Source organism: Theropithecus gelada, chromosome 2 (genome assembly GCF_003255815.1).
Source record: "Theropithecus gelada isolate Dixy chromosome 2, Tgel_1.0, whole genome shotgun sequence".
NCBI lineage: Eukaryota > Metazoa > Chordata > Mammalia > Primates > Cercopithecidae > Theropithecus > Theropithecus gelada.
Genome location: NC_037669.1, coordinates 101,697,243 through 101,716,917, shown reverse-complemented (window position 1 = coordinate 101,716,917; position 19,675 = coordinate 101,697,243). Strand labels below are relative to the sequence as shown.

At 51.1% G+C, this 19,675-nt stretch overlaps 1 protein-coding gene across 7 annotated transcripts in view; it reads right to left on the bottom strand.

Moving 5' to 3' along the window:
- SCN5A (sodium voltage-gated channel alpha subunit 5) overlaps positions 1-10,403 on the bottom strand; it is a 102,208-nt gene extending 91,805 nt beyond the window's left edge. For 4 of the 7 annotated variants that reach the window (XM_025375224.1, XM_025375227.1, XM_025375222.1 and 1 more), the window contains exon 1: positions 10,267-10,402. The gene's annotated coding sequence lies outside the window, so the exon portion shown is untranslated. Of the gene's footprint in view, positions 1-10,266 lie in introns of all 7 variants that reach the window. The other 3 variants (XM_025375229.1, XM_025375228.1, XM_025375232.1) reach the window with 1 other exon arrangement.
- Between the last annotated feature and the right edge of the window lie 9,272 nt (positions 10,404-19,675).

Genomic DNA, 19,675 nt, shown 5'->3' with positions numbered 1-19,675 from the left:
GGCTGCTGTGAAACATAAATGTATTGATATTTGTACATGCTTGGCACACAGAAAGTGCCAAATGAATTTAGTTGCGACTGTGGTTATTGTTGTTATTATTATTCTTACGAGAGATCCACCTCAGAAGGCCTCCTTGTTGCCCACACCAGCCCTCTCTGCCTGGGCTCTTTCCCTCCTCTCTGTATTCCTAGTACACTTGAATTCCCATCCCTACCTCAGCACAGGATGGATTAGTTTACTTGCATACCTGTCTCTCCCCTGGATTTTTGTCCTGGTCTCCCAAAGCAGGGACTGGTGAATGAAGGAATGAAAGAATGAGGGAGTGTGAGATTAACCTTCCTATTGCCTGGATACACACTCACACTGTTGTGACTCAGTGCCCTTTCTAGACCTCAGTTTTTCCAATCCCAGGCACTGGACTAAGGACCGCCCCAGCAGCATCACATGCTCATTCTGTGCCCTGCACTGCACTTAGTACTGTTGGTGGATCACCTTACTTCATCCTTGCAACAATCCTAGGAAGACGGGGGTTATTAGCCTCGTTTTACAGACAGGAAATCTGACTCTAGGACGGATGAAGTTGTCTCAGTCTGTCTGAAGCCAGGCCTGTAAGCCTACCCATTGCACCACATTGCCTCCTACCTCTGCGTGCAGAGAGTTGGATAAAGGCTCATGGCTTGCCTATCGCCCATCTGCCTGGACTGGGTCTGTGACCCCCACTTCAAGGCTAAGAGTCAGCCCTGTCAGCCTCATCTGGGCCTGGTTCTCCCTCTATGCAGCCCAGATGCTCCCAGGGAGACCTAGCTGATTTCTGCCCATGCCCAAAGAGTCAGCAGTTTTCCTGGCAGAACCAATTCCCTAGCAGTTTTTCTCTCCAGCTCAAGCACTATCCAACAACAGGGCAGCCACTCATTCACTGCATGTGGCGACCAAGTGCTACTGTGGACTGAGTTGTGCTATTGTAAAGTCACATCCATTTTGCAGGCTTAGTACAATAAGGAATGTTGACTATTTCGTTAATAATTTTTAATACTGATTACAGGTTAAACAGATAATATTTGATAGTATTATACTGGATTAAATAAAATGTGTTCAAGTTTAATTTCACTTTTTTTGGTTTAAAAATATGGCTATTAGAAAATTTAAAATTGCAAATGTGGCTTGCATTTGTGACTCATATTTCTATTGGATGGCACTGACATCAAGTTCCAGCCACCAGGCCCTAAGCCCTTAAAAAATTCTACCTGAGGCCGGGCACAGTGGCTCACACCTGTAATTCCAGCACTTTGGGAGGCCAGGGCAGGTGGATCACCTGAGGTCAGGAGTTTGAGACCAGCCTGGCCAACATGGTGAAATCCTGTCTCTACTAAAAATACAAAAAATTAGCCGGGCGTGGTGACAGGTGCCTGTAATCCCAGGTATTCGGGAGGCTAAGGCAGGAGAATCGCTTGAACCCGGCAGGCGGAGGTTGCAGTGAGCGAAGATTGCACCACTGCACTGCACTCCAGCTTGGGTGACAGAGCGAGACTCCATCTCAAAAAAAAAAAAAAAAAAAAAGATTTCTACCTGCTTTGGGGCTGAACCTCAAGCTAGTCTTTGGGGGAGATAAGTGATGGGTGGGGGTGGAGCTGGGAGGCTGGGGCTGTAGGGAAGAATTGAAAGAACATTGTCCTCCACAGACCAGAAAGTGGCCATCCTGGTTTCTGGCAGTGGCTGTGGGTGGTTGTGGAGGCTCAAGCCACAGGTTGGGATGGTGGGGGATGTAAGTAGGAGGGATCGACAGTAAGTTTCAGACCATCCCTCCCGCCCAGGCAATTATCTGCACAGTCTCGGCTCTCCCGGGCTAACAGCTTGGACAAAGGCTCGGTAGGGGTGCCAGCTGGTGCTGGTGGCCTGTGCTTTCAGGTCCTTGCTCCCAGATCAAAGGCACATTGGTCCATCCTTGCACGGGGCCTCAGCTAACCAGCTCCCCACAGGCTCCGCTCCTTTGAGGCTGCATAGGCATTAACCCTGTCCAGTCTGCAGCCCAGTTCTGGGGGAGCTGGGAGTCTGAGGAGCCTGTCCTTCTCTACTCTTAATCTCTGCCTCCAGCGATCTTGCTAAGTCCTTCAGAATCATCCCCATCCCTCCCGGAGGTGGAGGAGAACACACCCACCCTGAAGCCGGGGAATGCCCTCATTTACATGCATTTGCATCTCATTTATTCCAACACCCAGGCTGAAACCGAGGCTAATTCAGCTGACAGGAAAACCCTACCCGCTTTAGCTCTGTTGCTCTGCTGAAGTGATTCCCCCGGCAGGGATGAAATGAAATGGGGGTCCCTAAGATGAGGTCTCCTCCAGAGGTGAGAACTGAGGAAGAGTGGGCCCTTCAGCCTGAGCCCTGAATTTAGCCCACCTCCCAAGGACAAACTGGCCTAGGGGTAGCCACTCTCTTCCCTGAAAGGCGGGCTGCCCTGATTTTTTCTTCAGAGCCCTTCCCCACAGTAAGGATGGGGGTCGGGGGCTTGGCAGCAGCTTATTCAACCCCTCGACTGTTCCTCAGTGTCTGAGTGTCAGGCCAGGGGAACTGCAAAAGGCCCAGATCGTTCAGGTACCCCCTCCACAGGGTACAGGGCATCCCCCTCCCTCAGGCCCGAGTCTTCTTTGTCAGTCCCTTTACACATGCCCAGGTCCATCCACAGGGGATCTAGAATATGCTGAGTGGCACTTCGCTGTCAGCCAAGGCAGCACTGCCCTGGCCCTGGGTCTCCAGGGTGGGGACCTGGATGGTCTAATACCCTGAAACCACAGAGATCCAGAGCTGGAGAGCCAGCTCAGTCACCAAGGGCATCCCACCCCAGACGCCAGACCATCTCTGTGTACAGCCACGTGGTACACATAATCAGGCCAAAAGGTGCCCACATGTGGCCCAGGAAACACCCTCATGGCACACAGGTGCCTGAGACAGCAATCAGCATTCTAAGTCTCTTTCTAGCTCAATTCCTTCCAACTCATTTTTCTCAATACTTGAGCTGAAAAAGAGCTTCACAGAGGAACTGTGCATTGATGCCATGGCAACTGAGGCATTTATGGGGTACCTACTGTGTGCACTAAGGGAGATGGAAACCTGGGAGGCCCACCTCTAGGGTCTCTTAGTGTCCAGAGGGAAATAAGCCAATCAACCAATACACTAAATTTATGCCACAAAGGTGTCCATGATGTATTATAGCCAAATGTGCAACCTTTTTTTCTTAATATTCTTTTATACTGAGGTATACTTTAAACACAAGAAAATGCTTCGGGTATACAGTTGGATGAGTTTTGACAAACGCATACACCTGTGTAAGTGCCACTCCAAAAAGACAGTAAACATCCCCTCACCCCAGAAAGTTTCCCACTATTCCTTTCAGTCAGCTGCTCTGATTTCTATCACCTAGGTTTGTTTTGCCTGTTCTAGCACTTCATGCATATGGAATCCTACCTTATGGGCTCTTTTGTGTCAGGCTGCTTTTGCTCAACACTATGTTTGAGATTTTTACTTTTTATTTGCTGGCGAGTGTGAGCTAAGCTCCCTGTGTAATGCACTGTGAATACAAGTCACCCATCTGGGAACATGTCCTTAATTTGATCATAAAAGGTGAGGACTGGAAGGGACCTGAAGTCCAGCTATCTCTGGGGACCGTAGGCTTCCAGGGATCCTTAGGGAGATTTTTTTCTCTCTTTTCCTCAGACTTCCTGAAACAGAAGCTCAGCAATTAGACATCTAATAGGCACCTGGGCTCAGCAAGCAAGTGGGGGCTTTCTTTGGGTTTTCAGTTTTGTTGGCAACTAGCTGTCGCTTTATTGAACTGGCAGTCTGTGCTGCATCTGACCCAGCACAGTGGTGGGGCTGTCGCTGCAAACGGCTGCCTGAGCTCTGTGTCTTCTTCCGATCACGTCTATGAGCAGAACATGAGGAACAGAGGCTGGGGTGGGTAGCCTCTGGCCCTCAGTCTCCTTGTACTCCACACACGCTGGTGTCCCTTGATTGGAGCCCTGGGCTCAGTAGAGAATGAACACGGGGCTGGGGTTCTTCCTAGGAGCAAGCCCAGAGGCAGCAGAGCTGGGCAACCAAGGGCTGGCGCCTTGGCTCTGAGGGGCTTGTCTGGGCCACTTTCCTGCGCTTGGCCCAGGTCGATGAGGCTGGGGTTTTGACGGCCAGGCAGGGTGCACTGATTGGGCTGGGCTGGGCTGGTCCCACCCATGGTCTGATTTTTTTCCCCCATCTTAGATCATTTGGGGTACCTCCCAGCCTAGCCTGAGTGTAGGGGAATGGCTAATGTGGCTTGAGTACCCTGGGAACTGATTTGGTGCCCGAAGCCAGATTACCTCTCTCTGCTCTGCCATCTCTTTGAAAGCAGCCTCTTGCCTCGCACAGGCCTTCGAGGAATCAATACCCACCAGAACGGCATTTACCATTCTCCTGGTGCCAGGAGAAGCCTCTCTCCTGTTCAAAATCCATTCCCAGAAACCACGGGGGCTCCCTGGGCAAGCGCAAGGGTGAGGTCCTGTCTGAGCTCTGCCCACATCCCCGTGTGACCTTGAGCCTATGGGGCAGCCAGCACCAGCCTCGGCCACCCAGGGCTGTTCGGAGGCCAGGGAAAGCCCTTGGTGATGATGACAGGGGGTTCTGAGTGGACAAGGGACCCTCCTGGGTGCACATGGACGCTGAGAGCATCTCCATCCCTCCACTCTGCTAATAGCTCTGTGGGGACATGACTTTCCACTGCCACCCTAGGAGATTTAATCAGGAGAAGAAACTGAAGAGGAGAGAAAGAACTGAAGCCTCAGAGCATAGACATTCTCTCTCAACAACAGGCCCAGCCACATGATCTGAGCACTCACCTCTCCGAATTCTGTGCATCCTCTGTGGAGGGGTTCCAGTCCCACCTCTTCCAGGCAGCTTCCCCTGGCTGCTCTGGGCCACACTGACTTCCCACCAGGGAAGCTCAGCCCCTAAGTTCAACCTTGCATTCTTCCTGTCCTGGGCAGATCTCTCCCTGGCCCTCTGAGGCGAACCTAGCAGGTCCTAAGGATTTTCACTGTCCTTTTCTGCCCCTCCAGAATAGTAAACAGAGTGAGGAATGGACAAGAGAGGTTGAGAAACTGTTCTATCAGACTCTGGCTTCGAAAATCACAACTAAATTTTATGTTGGGCCTGGGGCACACCAGGTACCCCTTGGGGAAATGAAGTTGCAGGGGGAGGCTGTGGTACCAAGCTCCCCAGCCCATGGCTGTGGTTCTTCAGGGAAGGCAGGTGACAGCAGGCAGGGTGGAGAAGGTAAGATAAGTGTTAAAGAATTGATGTCAGACGGCCCCAGTGATGTGCCAGGGGTGGTGCCTACCTCCACAAAGCCTGGTCCTGGGACTTTCCCCACACTGGGGGTCCCAGGCTCCAAGAATTGATGTGGGGTCTCTATAAATAGCGTCATTCCATATTGATCATCTTAAAAAGACACGGTATGTTCTAGGCCCACGGAGAGGAGAGTTGTGTCTAAAAATAGTCTCATCCCTAGGAACCGCTGCCAGCCTGAGGCAAGTGGTGTAAGCTGTGTATAGCCGAATGGGCAGTCTGAAGGGGCGGCTCAGAAACAGAGGCACAGAACCTCTCCGTCCCCACCCCATTCCTTCTGCTCCAACCCACGGAGCTCGCCCCTGTCTCAGGGCCTTTGCACTTGCAGTTCCCTCTGTAACATTCTTTCCCTAGATCTCCTCAGGCTTGGTTCTTTTCATGTTATTCAGGTCTCAGTTCAGTCTCCTCCTTCAAGGGGCTTTCCCTGCCCACCCAGTCTAGAGTCACCCCCATGTCTCTCCATCACATTGTCCTGTTGTATTTCCTTCATAGCACTAGCGCCTATCTCAAATTATCTTCTGCATGGATTGGTTTAATGTTATCTCCCTACTTGCATGTAAACTTCATGAGAGCAATTGTTATAGCTTGTCCACCTTCTAGAACCTTCCATGGCCCAAAGGCATGAACTCTGCCTCAGACCTCTGCATCAGGGCAGACTGGGCTGGCAGTAGGCCATGGGGCTCTCCCATCCCAGGCTTCCCCTGCAGCCCTGGCCAGCCCTGTAGTGGGTCTGCTTCCCACAGGGCCCAGTCTCTGTCCACAGGCTACCCACTGGCCCTGCTTTTTCCTCTCTCTGCCTTCTTCATGTATTTAGCCACAGGGCTTTTCCTCCAGCTCCCTTCTCCTAATCCTATCACCCTGGATACCTGCCCTAGACAACCTCATCTTGTCCCCACACAGGGCTTTCTGGAACACCCTTCTCTCTGCAGAGCAAGGGCTCCCTTCCCTTCTTGCCCGTCACCCACAGCAGGAATCACAGTTCCTGCCATCAAAATCTCCCTCTCGGGGATTCACAGAAAGAGTTATTCCCCCTACCCAGGCCTTCCCAACTGCCCCATGAACAAATAGTAACCACTACACACTTCACTGGCACAATCTTAACTCACAGACCTGAGGCTGAGGGAAAGGCTTTCCTCCCGCATGGCGATGTGCTGCACGGACACGCATGTCTACAGTGTCCACTCAAGGCTCTCCCGACAGCCCTCCCTGATCCCACCCCTCGCCAGCTCCCTTCTATCTCTCTCCTCCCTCTTCAACCATCAAACTCTTTGAAAGAGCTGTCTACACATGCTGTCTCCACGTCCTCACCTCCAGCTCGCTTCTCAACCCACTCCAAACTGGGTTCCATTCCCACCAAGTCACTCATTCATTCATTCAACAAGAACCTGTCTGTGCTGGGCATACATTCTGCGGGCGCTGAGTAGAGTTTCTCCTACCAAGGTCACCAGCACCCTCACCGTGGCTCAATCTAATGGACACTTCTTTTTAAATTATTCATTCTTTTTCTATCTATTCATGAACTTATGAGAATGCACCTTCAGTCTCTCAGCAGAAGGAAACAGGGCACTTCCCTTCCCCCCCCGAGCGGGGCACTCTCCTTGTCTTCTGCAGCACCTCCTACTCCTGGCTTTCCTCCTACCTCTCTGGCTGCTCCTTCTCAGCCTTCTCTGCAGACTTCTCCTGCTTTGATGGTTGGAGTGTTTCTGGGCTCCTGACTCAACCCCCTTCCTTCTCTACACCACGTTAGAATCACCTGAGTGCTTTCAAAACTCCTAATGCCCAGGCCCCATCCCAGGGCCAAATGAATTAGCACGTCTAGGGGTAGAGCCTGAGCATAGGTATTTTTATTTAAAGCTTTCCAAGTGCTAATGTCGCCAGGATTGAGAACCCCAGGTCTGTACTCTCGCTGGGCAATCTAATTCAGTGCCATGTCTCCAATGACCAACCTCTGCTGAAGACTCCAAGTTTCCATTTCCAGCCCAGATCTCCATCCTGAACATACTTCCTTCCTGGGCCCTTCCCTCCAACTACCTTCTGGATGTCAGCATCTGTTCCCGGAAGTACACCAGGTTCAAATCAGAACCATGAAACATCTGTCACTTCTCCTTTGCTCTTCATCAAGTTTGCCAACCCAAATTTAACTTGCCCATTCTTCTTCTCATGGTGCGCCAGGGGGCAGCACACCTCACTTAGTAAGACATTGGAGGTGGGGAATGGGAGAGCATCATGTCACTTGACAGAGAAGGAAGATGGGACACCATAAGTTCTATTACCTGTGGTAAACTGCCAGTCACCTCTCCTTCAATGGAAAGACTTCAGATGGCACCCGTGGTCTGAGCTGGGGAGGTGGTAGAGTACACAGCAGATATTGACACTTGGGCTCAAACCCAAGTTCTGCTACTTAGAAACTGTGATGGTATGCAACTATTTAACCTTTCTGGACCCCCAGTTTCACCATCTGCAAAATGGCCGTTATGATGGTCCCTATCTCTAGGGTCGATGCAAGGATTCAGTGAGATTAACCTTATAAAGCGCTTAGTGCCATGCCTGGCCTGCAGAAAGCACTCAGTGAATGTTAGCTATTTTTAGTAACATTACTGAGGATAAATTCCCAATTCCTGAGCAGAGCTCACAAGGGCCCCCGTGACTGTGACCTTGGCTTTAACTCCGCTCTTCTCTTCCTCACACCATGGGGCCCAACGAATCACTCAACTAATAATTGTGCTGTTTCACATTTCTGTGCTTTTGTACACACTGGTCCTAACAGCTAGACTACATTGTCTTTGCCTGGAAAACTCCTATTCACCCTTCAAAACCCAGTGTGGAAGGTTATTTTTGTTAGAATAAGACTCTTGACTATCCCAGTCAAAGGTAACCACCTCTCCTGTGAGTGGGCTCTGGGGACACACTTCTATCACTGCACACCCTTCCAATAACCTTCCCAAGAGTGAGCAGAAGCCAGCCTCCTCTGAACAGAACACAGACTGCAATTTGGCACTGTCCCTGGCTGCCCTCAGGACTCCCTTCTCTTTGGATTGCCTGGGCACCAGCCTCCGCTGTTCCCCCATCCCCAGCTGTCTTGGTGCTTCCCACCAGTCCTCCGAGCCCAATCTTCATGCTAAGTGAGTCAATCCTAGAATTTTTCCAGGGGAGCTTTGATCAACACACAGAGAGGGGGCTGAGCACCTTAGAGCCCAGCAGCTGCCCATGCCGCATTGGGCTGAATGCTGGCTCTTGGCACCCCAGGGCCAGTTCCCCTTCTGCCCAGATCCTCCTGGCTCAGTTCTAGGATCTCAAGGTATCTTCACACTGAGTGGTGCCCCCAATCCACTGATTCTCTAGATGACTTTGAATAAGTCCTTGAGCTCCTCTGGGCCTCAGTATCCCCACTTGTACAATATGGTGGTGATGACATGATTAAAAGTTTAATGAGGCTCTTTTCAGCACAGAGTTGGACACTGTAACATAGAATCTGTGTTCCACACCCTGGCTGTCTGTCGCCTGACTTCACCCTCTCCATGCTCCTGCGACAGCAGCCTGACCACCCTCATTCCAACTCTCACTCATTACCATCAATTCATGTGCACCTGCCCAATTCTAACCGAATGGAGTTGAGGGCAGTGGCAAGGGCCTGGGCCCCCAGTAGCTGGGGCCTCTGCTGCTCAGGGTCCCACTAGATCCTGAAGGATGGTGGGAACTTGGGAGAGGGCTTCGGATGCCATGGCATGGTGGCGGTCACGTGGTGTGACTGTCGGGATGATACTGCCTAGGCTCACTGGGAGACACACCTGGGGTCTCAGCAGGAGGTGAGCAGATGCCTGGGAATGGAACATAGGCCCAGGACCTTAATTAAGAGGAGATAGATCCCATGGCCCGGGACTCGGCTGAAGGCACTAAGGAGCACAAGAGTGAGTCCTGCACTATCTTAGCCATGGCGTCCTGATCTGGCTGTGCGCTGCTCTCCAACAGGTGTTTGCAAGTCAGGCCTACAGCCAGCGACTTGTCCCCAACATCATTTCCCCCCATCCTCATCACCACCACTAACAGTCCCCACACCTCTGGCCCCCACCAGCCCTTGGCGTCTCGGACAAGGCTTGACACCTCCACTTTCTTCCAGGGCGCCACCAAAGACGATCAAATAACACAGAGGTCAAGAGCCACCTCCCATCAGGGTGCGTGGATCTGTCCGGCTCAGAGAGAGGGGGGCAGAGAACTCTCTCCAATCTCAGCGCACAGAGATCTCTACCCCTTCGAGAAGCACAGAGATCAGATAGAGAAGATGTGGCCCCTTTAGGGCGTCAAAGGGCACCGAGATCTCTATGTGGTCTAAGCGCGCAGAGATCTCGTCCCACAGAGAGGACAGCCCCAGCGGACGGTTCCCCCTAGGCCCAGAAAAAGGGGGTGCGTGGCTTCCTCCCCCATATCCAGCCCTGCTCAGTCAGCCCCGCAACTCCCGCTCTCTGAAACCACATTCACTGCGCGCCCAGTCGCCGCTCTGACCTTGGGGTCTCCGGCCTCCGGAATCCGGGTCCCAATCCCAGACCCTCCCCGAGCCTGCGCCAGGGATGACCGGGAAGCTGGGGCCGCAGCTCCCCCTCCCCCGGCCCTCGACAGCGCACCGGGAAACCCGGAAGGAAAGGGAAGGGAAGGGGGGCGCACGGTGATTAGAGACGTCTCCCCCGGGGATCCCCTCCAGCCGGGCGGATCTGCGCCCCTTCTCCCCCTCCGTTTCTCTGGGGCACTGATCGGGGAGGGAGCGGCTGGGTGGACCCGGGCAGGGGAGGAGCACGCTGGGGCTGGAGGCTTCGGCCCTCGGGGAGGAAAGTTGGGTGGCGGCAGGCGGAGGGGGCTCCGGCCGGGCCAGGGCTGCCGGGCGCGGGGGCGCTCGCTCACCTGCTGGTCCCCCGGCCCGGCCCCGGGGTGGGCGGCTGCTGCTCGGCGCGGACTCGGCTCGGCGCGGGGCTCGGGGCACTGGGCGCAGGCTCAGTGGCCCCGGGGGAGCGATCCCCGCATCCTACGGGCGCCGCCGCCGTCTCGGCTCCGCGGCTCCGTTCGGGCTCCCGGGCTGGGCAGGCGGCGCGCGGGCTCGGGTTGGGGGCGGGGTCGGGGGCGGGGTCGGGGCGGGCCCCGCCTGGGCTCGGCCTGGGGCTTGGGGCCCCGGGCTGGCTCCGCCCCAGAGCGACGCGCCCGAGGCTCCGCACGTGGCGCTCCGCCCGCTCGGAGGTGGGGGATACACCGGCTCCCGCCGGGGCGCACACTCCCACACTGACCCGGGGGCGCACAGCCACAGACAACCGCCCACGCGGCCGCGGACAGACAGACACAGGCGGGGGTACACACACCCCGACCCGGGGACGCTTTGCCACAGATGGCCACCCACGCGGACGCGGACAGGCACACATTAACAAACACTGGCATACACACCAGCACACGCCGGAGTACACACACACACACACACACACACACACACACACACAACCTTGCTGACTTGGGAAGGCTACATCAGACACCCACCCACCCACGTGGACATGGGCGTATACTGACACTCATGCCGAGACAGACACACGCTGCCATAGGCATACCTGCACTGACACAGACACACACATGCACCCTGAGACAGATACACACCCCCACACACCCACACAGACCCAGACAGACACATCATTGACACACACTGACACTGAGGAAGACACTCTGACAAACTTAGACACCCACATGACTTAGACACACATCCACTGACACACTGACACAGAGACACACACACTCACTCGAACCACACTTTCCTGGAGACACACTTAGTGATGCCACAGAAATCTGCACAACGGTACACACCTACCTGAACACACTGACGCACATGCTCACAGAACCAAACACACCCAGACCCAGAAGGAAGCAGGCAACCAACACAGAGACACCCACACGCGCACACACAAGCGCACACACACATATATACATGTATACACACATATATGTATGTATATGTGTGCCTGGAGTCACATACCCACACACCAACTGTTTCTCACTCAGAGACATGGTCACAGGCACACACACACGGAGACATATGCTGACAAACAGTTGCTCACACGCCCATGCCCAGGACCTATGGGGACACACTTCTTGTTTAAACAAAACAGGCCATCAGGGCAACCCTCTTGGGTCCCCTTCCACGCTGTGGAAGCTTTGTTCTTTCCCTCTTCACAATAAATCTTGCTGCTTCTCAAAACAACAACAACAACAACAAAAACAAAACACAAACAAAACAAAACAGGTCATCAGCTTTTGCCCACAGATCACTACAGTCATTGGTAGTGATGGTACACTTTTCTGCCACATTTTCAGGGCTCCCAGAAGCAAGAACCGCTCTTAGAGAGCCAAATGGGTGCCAGGGTGGGCACAGAGGTGCTGGGTTTGGGAGCCCAGAGGCTGGGACCTGCTCCTCCATGATGGGGATCTTGGAGAGGTGGGAGGGCAACGAGGTGGGTGGGGGACAGTATCAGTTTGCGACCTGGGTGTGGGGCTTCGTTGGACACCTTAGGTACATACGGAGGGGCTGCTCTGCTTGCGGGAACGGATCAGTAAGAAAGTCAGTCTACGGGAAAGTTCAGGACACGGGCCTCTCCGGCCCTGAATTGAGTGGGGTGTTTGGGGTACAGACGGATGGACCACAGGTCGGCTGCCAGTCTTTAGCGCCTGACGAGCCTCAGGTTGGCTAGCAGCTCCCACTATCGGCCAGAAGGGGAAGTGCAGGCAATGTCAACGTTTCAGCCCCCGTGCGGTACCGCCTTCCCAGAGTCACACCTACCAGGCAGGAGAGTACAGTAGCAGGAAGGTCCTACCTCCCCTAAGAACTTCCCTCACGGGCTTCTCGGCCTCAGAATGAAGATTCTACTTGCAAACTGACATTGGGTCAAGCAGGAGACAAGGCTAGGATAGAAGCTGCTGGGGGTAGGGTTGGAGACCTGCCTCTCCTCCTTCCATATGTAGCAGAAGTGGAGTTTTCAGTCTCCTGTTTAGTATTGGGCAACTGGATGTTGCCAGCAGGAGAGGTGGGCTGAGCCTGGTAAGTCTATATGCACCCTGAATTTAAACAGGGGGAGAGAAACCCAGGGGATGGGGAACCAGAGCTCTGACCCTGTAGAACTTCATCCATAAAAGCACACCTTGTGGTCCAAGAGAGGCCTCAGAGTGCAGAGAAAGGCAACAGGTGTCTGGAGACAGGCACTTCCTACAAAGAGCCCTTGCCAAGATCTTGGCTACTCCCTTCTCTTTGCCAGACCCTATTTAAATTTTTTGTTTTGTTATATGAGACGGAGTCTTGCACTGTCTCCGGGGCCGAAATGCAGTGGCGTGATCTTGGCTCACTGCAACCTCCACCTCCCAGGTTCAAGCAATCCTCCTGCTTCAGCCTCCTGAGTCTCTGGGATTACAGGTGCTTATCACCATGCCCAGCTAATTTTTTGTATTTTTAGTAGAGACGGGGTTTCACTATGTTGGCCAGGCTGGTCTCGAACTCCTGACCTCGTGGTTCGCCCACCTCAGCCTCCCAAAGTGCTGGGATTACAGGCGTGAGCCACCGTGCCTGGCTAACCCTATTTAATTAAAGCAATAAGAGGAACATGTCATTGGCTGTCAGAGATAAATGTTTTTAAAAACTAGTATTTCCTTTATTCACCCCTCAGTTCCGCCCAAGGTTTGCCTTTACTTTGCCTCAGGTTCAAAGTTGGGTTAACCATATCGTTACTCCTCTCTTGTGTTTTTGTTTTATTTCTTCCCCCATCATCACTCCACTTCCATCTCCTTCTCCACACAGGCACCTCTCTAAGAGCTAAAGTAGGTCTTTATGTGCACATCCTTGTAAAACAGGTAGTATTGTTGTTTGTGCATATGCGTTTTCTCTTCTAACAGCCCAAAGCTTTCCTTTTTATATTTTACTTCTATTGAACCTACATAATGGAAAAGTGCACAAATCCTAAGTGTTCACTTGAAAGGGTTTTCTGTTGTTGAACACATCCGTGTGACCAGTACAACACAGAAACCAAACGTTATCAGTACCACAGAAGACCTCTTTGTGCTCTCTTTCCATCACCACCACTACACCCACCCAGAGTTAACTACTACAGTCACATCAAATTCCCCTTGCTAGTTTTGCCTGGTTTTGATATTTATTTAAAGTGGAGTTGTATAATAGGCTCTTTTGTGTCTGGCTTCTTTTGATCAGCTTTATGCTCACGAGAGTCACATGTTGCTGCTTGTTGTAGTTCATTCATTCTTGTTGCTGTACAGAATCCTATTGTATGCATATACAAGACTTTACCCATTCTACTGCTGATGGGCATTTGGGTAGTTTCTAGTTTGGGGTTCGTGAGTAGCACACCTATGAACATTCTAGTACAGAAATTTTGATGAACATATGTACCCATTTCCGTCAGGTACATATCTGGGAGTGGAATTGCTGAGTCACAGGATAGTGTTTGTTCACTTTTAGCAGATGTTGCCAGACAGTTTTCCATAGTGGTTCCACCAATATTCACTCCACCAGCAGTGAATGTATGCATTCTTTAACACTTAATACTTTTGTCATTTTCATTTTATCCCCTTCAGTGGGTTTAATGGGCATTTCCCTGATGACTAATGAAATTGAGCACATTTTTTATGATTAATGGCCGTTGGTGTGTATGTGCTTTTTATTTATATAAATGGGTATTGTTCTAGATTTCCTTCTTTTCCTTATGTTTCTCCCTCAACACCCTGCTTTTGAGTTGTATCTGTGATAGCTGCAGAATGTTCTGTATTCTGCATCCATGACACTTTATTAATCCATTCCCCTCAACGTGAGAGATTGAAGAAGGTAAGTAACTGTTTTGTGTTCCTGTTTTCTTCACTCTGCTAATTCCAGGAGTGGAGGTGGACAAAGAAGCAAGTGGGGTCTCAGATCCATAAACAGTCAGGACCAGGAGGCATCTTAGACTGTGGAGGTGCAGGTTGGGGCTGAGAACAGGAGGCCTGGGGGAAAGGCCACACAAAGGCCAGCAGACCCAGAAATGCCTTGCTCAGCGCTCCCCGGCAGAGGCTGGTCCTCCCTCATACAGATGGCTATCTCTGAGCTCTAGATGGGGGGCATCTGGCGCAGTGGAGGCAGACTCGAGGAGCCTTACTGAAAGTAAGGGAGTCTAGTGAGAACCCTGGCTTCCTCCTTCTGCTGAGTGCTGGAACTCTGACTCTTAACGTGCACTTCCCACTAGGCAGGGGGCTGGGAAATTTCACATTGAGACACTGACCAGCCCAAGAGAAAACATCTCTGATACTGGGCACCAACATTACCATCTATACTGCCCACTTGTCAAGAGACTCTGCCTGCTCCACATTCATCCCCACCCCTCTTTCTCCTTGCCTGCCTCTCCCATGAAGGCTGTAAGAGGCAAAGAATATTTGCCTTTCCAGTTTTTCCAGTACCCAGTGGTGGCCACGTAACTTGATGAGGGCCAAGGGTCAGAAGCAAACCTCTGCTGGGGAAGGGCAGCATCTGAGAGAGCATTTGTTTTCCTGGTAAAAGAGGACAAGAGCTGCTGACTCTACTGTCATCCTCTTCTTGATTCTCCCCACCTTGAATGAGGACGTGATGCTTGGAGCTGACAAAACCTCTCTCAGCCTTGAAGGGAAGGCTGAGAGATTTGCAGAAACATTGGCCCAGGTAACAGTGAACCATAGAACTAATGCCTTTGTACTTCTCTTTCACTTTTTTTTTTTTTTTTTTTGATATGGAGTCTTGCTCTGTTGCCCAGGCTGGAGTGCAGTGGTGCGATCTTGGCTCACTGCAACCTCCACCTCCAGGGTTCAAGCGATTCTCCTGCCTCAGCCTCCTGAGTAACTGGAATTACAAGCATACGTCACCACACCCAGCTAATTTTTGGATTTTTAATAAAGACAGGGTTTCACCATGTTAGCCAGGCTGGTCTCGAACTCCTGACCTCATGATCTGCCTGCCTCAACCTCCTGAAGTGCTGGGATTACAGGCGTGAGCCACCGCGCCCAGCCATCTCTTTCACTCTTTGTTTAAACAAATAAGACAGGATTCTCTGCCGCCTGCAGCCAGATTGTGTTGGGTGAGGAGGGGCCTGGTAGCTCAATTGCTCTGAATACAAACTGTTTACCAGGTCTCGTGTTTTTAACCTCACTCTTCCTCCCCATTTTTGAAGATACCCAATGCCTGGAGTCCTGAGAACTTTCCAGGGTTTTGAAGAGAGTGGCTACCCCTTGCTTTCTTTTGCCAGCTTTCCCTCTGCAGGCACACTCTACACTGGCAGTTACGGCTCAAACTTCCAGGAAGTTGTCATCATATCCGCTGTTGGCCCCTCTTCCGTACATTTTGTCCTTTTACAATGATTTCACTGTTGGTTGGGGACGGTGGCTCATGCCTGTAATCCCAGCACTTTGGGATGCTGAGGCGGGCGGATCACCTGAGGTCAGGAGTTCGAGACCAACCTGGCCAACATGGTGAAACCCGTCTCTACTAAAAATACAAAAATTAGCCGGATGTGGTGGTAGATGCCTGTAATCCCAGCTACTCGGGAAGCTGAGGCAGGACAATCACTTGAATCTGGGAGGCAGAAGTTGCAGTGAGCCGAGATCGCACCACTGCACTCCAGCCTGGGTAACAGAATGAGACCCTGTCTCAGAACAAACAAATAAACAAACAAAATTATTTCACTGTCATTTTAGTGACATTTCAATAGATATCTTCCACTATATTTTGAAGAAAGTCTTCCATTTCAGTTTCTACCCCAGGTAGTTTTAAGTAGTAACCAGATACTACCCTCATGGGTTATGAGCATTCTTGCTTTATTTTGAAGGCCTGAGCAGTTGAGACCCTCTATCTTAGAAGGGGCAGAGAAAAAATAAATGTATTCAAGGTCAAGGCCATGACCTGCTGCCAAAGAGCTGGTGACCCGATCCTGCCTTTATACCTAGACAATGGACAAGGTAATGCTCTTAGCTGAGGGACCATTCCCATGCGGGAAGCATCTGCTGTCTCTTACATGTAGCCTCAGCCCAAGTCAGACACACATGCTCTTGCCTGTACCGGTGGCCCCAGTAACTCAAATAATGCCAGTTTGCAAATCTGCAAATGAGGAGGAGTCGCCCCTTCCTCAAGACACTTGACTGCCATCTGCTGGAAAGTTGAGAGAAAATAAAAATCTGATGAGTAGGAATGTGCATAGTAACCCAGGTTATGTGAAGCATGATGGTCCATGGCATCGGCTCCTGCGTCCACCTGTCTCATCTCCTTGCTACAAAATGCAGTCCTTCACCCATCAGCTCTGGCCATTGTAGTGACTAGGGAGCAGGATTTGGAGGGCCAGAAGCCTAGATAGGTTTCTTCACTTATAACCCATGTGACCTTGTATTAAACACACAACGCTTCTGGGTCTTACTTTACTCATATATAAAATGAGATAATTCTATACTTACCTAGTTGAGTTGTTAAGAGGAGCAAATTAAATAATATGGGAAGATGTTTTAAAAATAAATATTTTACAGATTGAATTTGGCAGTCATACTATCTAAAGCCTATTCATCCTTTGCTTTCGATTGGGTTCCCGAAAAACCCTAAAAACAGACTCTAAAATGGAGATTTGCACACAGGAAGTTTCTAGGGAGTGCACTTGGAAACAATATTTGTAAGGATGTGAGAGAAGCAGGGTTGGGCAGAGGAAGTTGAACTCTAATGCAGTTGCAACCAAAGCCTCAGCCAAGCCTCCTAGAAGCTGGGATGATCAGGAATCGGGATGACCCCTTGGAGTTGTCCCAATGTTAGGCCAGAGTCGTGTGAGCAAGCTTGTCTACCTCCATTTCAACCAGTCATTGGCAGTGGCCTGCTCCTGATCAGAGGCCATAACCTTGGGTGAGCAGCTCCCATGAGGCAAGGGCAATGTCCAGAGAGGGGCACAGAGGATTACAGCCACACTCCTGGCAGCTGGAGGAGGAGCAAGATGGAGGAACTCCATCCTAAGAGGGGCTCTGGGCAACTCACTGCAGCATGCTCTCTTCCCTTGGTTGGATATGTGGAGTCGGGGGTGTTGTTTGTGCACACAATATGGAAGCCATAAGAAAAAGAGCCAACCATTGATTCTGTACATCACACAGCCTTCCTGGGTCTGAGCTTTGTAGGGTAAGAAGCACCAGACTGCTGTGGCCGGGGTGGGTCTCCTGGGCATTATCCCTTTCACTCAGCTGGCCTTTCTGGCAGCTGACTCTGCTCAAAGCGTATTCTATTCAAAGCATATTCTCAAGTCCACATGGGGTGATCTGCTTCCCCATGTTCCATTACATTCCACTGGGGACATATGATCACCCTGAGTTCTGCCACTTTCATAAAGGTGTGATGGTTGTCCTTTGTTTTGTCATATTTCACATCAGGGCAGTAGTGTAGTTGTGTAAGAGGGTCAGGGTGAGAGATTTAGAGGCTGCAGATCCAGAATCCTGGTGCCTGAATTCATCCCACAGATGTATTTTTGGGGGCAGAGAGACTGGTGTGTAGGTAAAGTGTGTCAAATAGTTTATAGCAATGTGAATATCTTTGTCTGTGACATGCACTCGCCGGGTCTCTTTGATCCCCACCATTCCGTGTTGTATTATGTTTATTAAATTACCTGCCTGGCTCTGCCAGCATTTGCGATTTTCTCTCTTGGATTAGACCAAGCAGCACCAAGAGGATTGTGGAGCACCCAGTGTGACCACACGAACTAGGCTCAGAAGGAGGTGGGTAGGCTCTGGGCAAGCTGCATGCTGCAATGAGCAAGCAGACAGGGACAGGAATGGGGCTGAGGATGGAGGGGAGGGTGATGTTGGTTACAGAGGAGCTAGTGAGCTGTGTTCAGAGCTGGAGACTCTCACTGGATGGGAACTGTGGTTGGGCATTGGGTTTCTACCAGCGTTTTATTTTTATACATTTGAGAAGTGTTTTTATTGATACACACACACACAACATGGATGCATCTTAAATTTGTTGTGTTAGGTGAAAGAAACCAGCCTCAAAAGGTTTTGTAGATGTTATGAATTCATTTATGTGGCATTTTGGGGAAGGTAAAATTAAAGGAACAGAAAACGTCAGTGGCCGTGGGGGCTGGGGATGGAGGGAGGTGTAGGCTGACGACAGAGGGGCAGAGTGAGGGAGGGAGCATTTTAGGGTGATGGGGTGTTCTGTATCTTGACCTTGATGGTGGTTCCATGACTCTGCATTTGTCAAAACTCACAGAACTGGACACCAAAAGGAATGAATTTCCCTGAATGTAAATTAAAATATAAATAAATAAATGGTTTAAAAAAACAAGAAAGGAGGCATTTTTACCTTTGTGAGCGGAAGTGGTGCTTCCTTCAGGAATGTGTGAGTGTGTGGGTGTCTGTGGAGTGGAGGAGAAACAGGAGATATCTCTGGCTCTTAGAGAGATGGTAATCAGAGCTGCCGTTCTGGAACAGTCCCTGGATTTCAGGTATTTCATCTCTGCTGCTCTGTACATAAGCCTGGTCTAGGGGCTCTCGTTGCCCAGAAACAGGAGTTTGGACTTTGAAACAAAAGACTGTGTTTTGTTTTGTTGATCAGACGTTTTCTCCCTAACGCACTCTTCCCTCTCTCTTTGGTGATAGAGAAGAGGGAGGGAGCCAATGAGCGAGGGAGCCAGTGATCCCACGCTGGGGGCACTCCTGAGCCTCCCCCTCAGTTCCGTTCCTTCCCCAGCATCCAGATTTCTAAAAATAAAAACATCAGGGATTTGGAAAGAGGGTTGGATACAGAGTCAGCAGAACCATTGACTTAAGTCCCAGTACTACATAGGATAGCTGAGAGGCTGCCCCAGACCTCAGTTTCCCCATCTCTAGGGGCAAAATTGTGGGATTCTGAAATCCTCCAGTTGCCCCACCCCACTCAGCAAGAATGCAGTCATAATGAATGAAGGAGGCACACAAGGAGCAACTCAGCGTCTCCTGCTGCGGTTCCCCTGCCTGGGGCTACCTCCTTCACTTCTGCAGCCAAATGCTAACAGGAGTCCCGGGTGTCCTAGCCTACCCCGTGCTGCCTGAGATTAGTGAATGAACAAAGGTGTTAGACCTGACAAGAGAATTCAGGAGACTTTGGTTCTTTTTTTTTTTTTTTTAACTGGAAGTCAATGCTTCGGGCCAGAAAATGCTTAGACCTGGCAGTGGCTGACAAAAGCTGCCTGTTGTCAGCAAGTGTATCGGCTTCTGAAAGAGATAAGAGGCAGGGGGCTGGAGTGCAGGCTTCTCAAGTGAACGCTGACAGGAGAAC